This window comes from Arachis hypogaea, chromosome 9 (assembly GCF_003086295.3).
Source record: "Arachis hypogaea cultivar Tifrunner chromosome 9, arahy.Tifrunner.gnm2.J5K5, whole genome shotgun sequence".
Lineage (NCBI taxonomy): Eukaryota > Viridiplantae > Streptophyta > Magnoliopsida > Fabales > Fabaceae > Arachis > Arachis hypogaea.
The window spans coordinates 63,768,091-63,773,529 of NC_092044.1; the positions used below are offsets into that span (position 1 = coordinate 63,768,091).

The 5,439-nt window shown below is 43.1% G+C and overlaps 1 non-coding gene across 1 annotated transcript; it reads right to left on the reverse strand.

The window, feature by feature from the left end:
* Positions 1-376: 376 nt before the first annotated feature.
* On the reverse strand, positions 377-480 carry LOC112713460 (small nucleolar RNA R71). The gene has a single exon (XR_003158432.1). It is a non-coding gene; the product is annotated as a small nucleolar RNA R71 (small nucleolar RNA).
* Positions 481-5,439: the final 4,959 nt, after the last annotated feature.

A 5,439-nucleotide genomic window follows, 5' to 3' on the forward strand; every position in this document is an offset into this window, starting at 1 on the left:
GCAAGAAAGGAGAGTTCTAGACTCTTACATCAATCAAAACCCAGGAAATTGTGGAAGTAGCATCCAAAAGCCCACCATACATGCCAACAACTTTGAATTAAAACCCCAGCTCATCACCCTTGTTCAGAACAACTGTTCATTCGGAGGAAGTGCCCAAGAAGACCCCAATCAACATCTAACCACCTTCCTAAGAATATGTGACACTGTGAAGTCTAATGGTGTTCATCCGGATGTCTATAGATTGCTTTTGTTCCCTTTCTCACTCAGGGACAAAGCATCTAGGTGGCTAGAATTCTTCCCAAAGGAGAGCTTAACAAATTGGGAGGACATGGTAAACAGGTTTTTGGCAAGATTATACCCTCCTCAAAGAATTAATAGGCTGAGAGCTGAGGTACAAACTTTCAGGCAACAAGATGGTGAACCTCTCTATGAGGCATGGGAGAGGTTTAAGGACTTAACAAGAAGATGCCCACCAGACATGTTCAATGAATGGGTTCAACTGCACATTTTCTATGAAGGTCTTTATTATGAGTCAAAGATGGCCGTAGGCCATTCATCAGGGGGCTCTCTAAACAAGAAGAAAACCATTGAAGAAGCCATAGATGTCATTGAGACTGTCGCTGAGAATGACTACTTCTATGCTTCTGAAAGAAGCAACACTCGAGAGTAATGGAGCTGAACCACATGGATGCATTGCTGGCTCAAAATAAGATGATCACCAAGAAGCTAGCAGATCTTACCAAGAAGGTGGAAGAAAATCAAGTCACAGCAGTCATCACCTCATCACCAGCTCAAGAAGGAGTGAATGTAGGAGAAGAAGGTGACTAAAAACAAGGCAACTATGTTGGAAACTCACCCAGACAGACACATGATCCATACTCCAAAACTTATAATTCTGGTTGGAGAAACCACCCTAACTTTGGGTAGGGAAATCAAGAAGACCAAGGCCAAGACCAGAGACGCCAGAACCACAATCCCAACAACAATGCAACTCACCAACATACCTCACAGAGATCCTATCAACACCCACCTTATCACCCTTCTCAACCTCCTAACCTCAACCCACCATCACCAACCAAAGATAGATTGTCCAAAATTGAGACTCTACTTGAAAGCATATGCAAGGAAATTCAAGAAAGTAAAGCTTTTCGGGAAGAAGTGTGATCCAATATGCAGAATCAAGACGCTGCCATCAAGAAACTTGAAACACAAATTGGCTATTTATCCAAGCAAGCCCCAGGCCACAACATTCACAGCAACATTAATTTAACTCCAAGGGAGGAGTGTCAGGCTATCACCCTAAAAAATGGGAAGGAATTGAGGGAGACCTACAAGAAACCACAAGAGAAGAACTCGGATGAAAAAGAAAAAGGACAAGAGGAAATGTAAGTCTCCACCTCTAAGTCACATCAAGAGGAAGAAGTACTGAAACCATGCTTCCCGAAAGCCCCATATCCCCAACAATTAAAGAAGAAGGGAGAGGACAACCAATTCTCAAGGTTTTTGGAAATCTTCAAGAAACTACATATCAACATACCTTTTGCTAAAGCAATAGAGCAAATGCCGCTCTATGCAAAATTCTTGAAGGAGTTGATGACCAAGAAGAGAAGCTGGAAGAACAACGAAATTGTGGTACTCACCGAAGAATGCAGTGCCATCATCCAGCACAAACTGTCCCAGAAATTGAAGGATCCTGGGAGTTTCCAAATCCCTTGTATCATAGGGGAAGTCACAGTGGAGAAGGATTTATGTGACCTAGGAGCTAGCATAAATCTGATGTCCTTAGCAATAATGCAGAAAATGAGGATTGAGGAGGCCAAACCAACAAGAATGGCCCTGCAACTAGCAGACCAATCATTCAAGTTTCCTCACGGAATAGTAGAAGACTTGTTGGTGAAGGTGGGAGACTTTATCTTTCCACCAGACTTCGTAGTATTGGACATGGAGGAAGGAGCCAAGACCTCTATCATCTTGGGAAGGCCATTCTTAGCCACTGCTGGAGCCATCATTGATGTTCAAAAGGGTGAACTTGTCCTTAGACTACATGAGGAGAAAACGATATTCAATGTGTTTAAAGCCACGAGTTACCCACAAGACTTATTGGGAGAATGTATGAGGCTGGACTCGGGGGATGCTGTGGTGCAAGATGATGAGCGGATATTTTATACGCTTTTTGGGGGTATTTTCATGTAGTTTTTAGTATGTTCTAGTTAGTTTTTAGTATATTTTTTGTAGTTTTTAAGCAAAATTCATATTTCTGGACTTTACTATGAGTTTGTGTGTTTTTCTGTGGTTTCAGGTATTTTCTGGCTGAAATTGAGGGATCTGAGCAAAAATCTGATTTAGGCAGAAAAAGGACTGCTGATGTTGTTGGATTCTGACCTCCCTGCACTCGGAATGGATTTTTTGGAGCTACAAGAGTTCAATTGGCGCGCTCTTAATTGGGTTGGAAAGTAGACATCCAGGGCTTTTCAGCAATATATAATACTCCATACTTTTCTCGAAGATAAACGACATAAACTGGCATTTAACGCCAGTTCCATATTCCATTCTGGCATTAAACACCAGAAACAGGTTACAAGTTGGAGTTAAACGCCCAAAACAGGTTACAACCTGGTGTCTAACTCCAGAAACAGCCTATGCACGTGTAAAGCTCTAAGCTCAGCCCCAGCACATACCAAGTGGGCTCCAGAAGTAGATTTCTGCACTATCTATCTCAGTTTAATCATTTTCTGAAAACCTAGGTTACTAGTTTGGTATTTAAACAACTTTTAGAGATTTATTTTGTACCTGATGACATTTTAGATCTGAACTTTGTATTTTTGACGGCATGAGTCTCTAAACTCCATTGTTGGGGGTGAGGAGCTCTGCTGTGTCTCGATGAACTAATGCAATTATTTCTGTTTTTCATTCAAACACGCTTGTTTCTATCTAAGATATTCATTCGCACTTCAATATGATGAATGTGATGATCCGTGACACTTATCACCATTCTCAACTATGAACGCGTGCCTGACAACCACCTCCGTTCTACATTAGATTGAATGAGTATCTCTTGGATTTCTTAATCAGAATCTTCGTGGTATAAGCTAGAATCCATTGGTAGCATTCTTAAGAATCCAGAAAGTCTAAAATTTGTCTGTGGTATTCTGAGTAGGATTCAGGGATCGAATGACTGTGACGAGCTTTAAACTCACAAGGGTTGGGCATAGTGACAGACGCAAAAGGATCAATGGATCCTATTCCAGCATGAGTGAGAACCGACAGATGATTAGCTGTGCGGTGACAGCGCACCTGGACCATTTTCACTGAGAGGACGGATGGTAACTGTTCTGGGGGTTTATCTGAAACTGTAGGTCAATCTCGGATGAGATCTTCTGTGCTGGTCGGGGCTGTTGTGTCCGACTTGGTGATGGTGCTGATCCTTCGTCCCCAAAGGGTGGGGGTTACCTGCAAGGGACTCCGATGCTTAAGTTAGCAAGGGTCTTAAGCAGGTATTGAGTAGAATCAGAGTATGAGTTATACGTGGGTGCTCCAGCGTATTTATAATAGTGTAGAGTGACCTTCTTAGATAAGATAAGTTAGTTATCTTATCTTTATCTTTTATCTTTTGAGTGAGGTCATCTTATCTTCAAGGAAACCGCCTTTATCTCTACGGGCTTGGGCTGCCCTTGGATTTGGGACGTGTTCCTCTGTTTGGGCCATTTATTGGGCTTTCCTGTGACTTGGCCAAGCTCTTTGAGAAGAGGTCGGGTCGTCCTGACCTGAAGAGGTCGGTCGCTTTGTCTGTAGAACATCCCGGGTCAGAGAGCTCGACCCAGGGTATGAACAGTGCCCCTACTCGAGCTCGGTCTTTATTTGGAGGTAGAGTCTTAGTTTTTAGGACTTCAAACCTTCTCGGGTGAAACCGAACTCGAGCATTTTGTCGACTTTATCTTTGTAGCTTTTTCTGGGACTTCACTCTGTCATTGCCTCCAAAGGATTCCCCTGTTTTTGTGTGCTTAAGGTCGCATTTGTTCGAGTTGCTTCCTTTTTGTCCGAACTTGCTTTTTCGGGTTAGTAACCCGTTTCCTTTTCTTTGTAGGATTAGTTGGCCATGTCATCTCGCAAAAATATTGTCGAGGCGTCCTCTAAGGTACCTGAGGGGATGTCCGAGTGGTTAGACTCCCTAGTGTTGCTGTGTGTATCCCTAACTAATGCAGAATTCTGCACAGAGATTAGAAAACACCATCGGATCTGTAGTAGTGAGAATCAGGAACGCAACTATGAGTTGGTGGAACCCGATTCTGATGACAGGGTCTGTTTTCCTACTTCGATCCAGGGAGAGCGTTCTTTCTTTTATGCATACGATTTCTTCTTTAGCCAGATAGATATTACCCTTCCTTTTACTTCCTTTGAGACCGACTTGTTGTGGTCTTGCAACGTGGCCCCATTTCAGCTTCATTTGAATTCTTGGGGCTTTATCAAGATTTTTCAGATGGTTTGTCATGAGTTTGGCGTTAAACCCTCTTTAACCCTTTTTCTGTATCTCTTTGTGTTGACCAAGCCTGGGACTACCAAAAAGAAAGCTTCTTGGATTTCTTTTAGGTCGGCCCTGGGACATAAAGTCTTCTCCACATATGATGAGTCTTTCCACGATTTTAAGAATTATTTTTTCAAGATCCGAGCTGTTGAAGGAGCTCGTCCTTTCTTCCTGGATGAGAATGGGGAGCCTCGTTTTCCTTTAGAGTGGCATAGGAATGTAGTTGTGTCTAGGTATACCTGGGAGACGTTAGACGAGGTCGAGCAGGCCTTTGTTGCTACTTTAGAGGATATTTGGGGGGAGCCTCCTCATCTTGAGACCAAGAAGTTTCTGGGGGATCCATCCTTGATTCGCGATGTGCTGAGTATTTTATAAACTGTACTCACTGAAGGTCTTTAAGAAGGCGAGGAAGGCTACTGCGGCTCAGAACGTCCTGGTCAAAGTGACCGGGGAAGGGTCCTCCCAAGTTTTGTCGAAGCCGTCTGTCCCGAACTCTCCTAGGCCAAAAACTTGTTGACCTTCTGTGTCTGTTGACTTTTCTTTTCCTATTGGCCCTTTGCTGCTCTCCATTGGCTTCTTTGTAGTGTCATTGTTGCTTATCAATGTTTTCCCACTTCTTAACTGCACAGCCTTGCACTCTTCCTTAGGATTGGGAATTGTGTCACTTGGCAAGGAACTTGATGGCTTCTCTGTTGCAAATTGTTTATAGAGCTAGCCAATTTTCCTCTCCACATTCTTTATGGAGGCTTCTTGATTCTTAGCTATCATCTCTTGGTGCTTCCACATTTTTTCTATCAAAGCTTCTAGGTTGGTGATTCTTTAGGATTTTGGTGATGCTTGTGGTTGGTTGTGAGATGTGGGTGGTGGATGGTAAGAGTTTTGGTTGGTGGACTGGTTATGGGCTGGATAATGGTTAG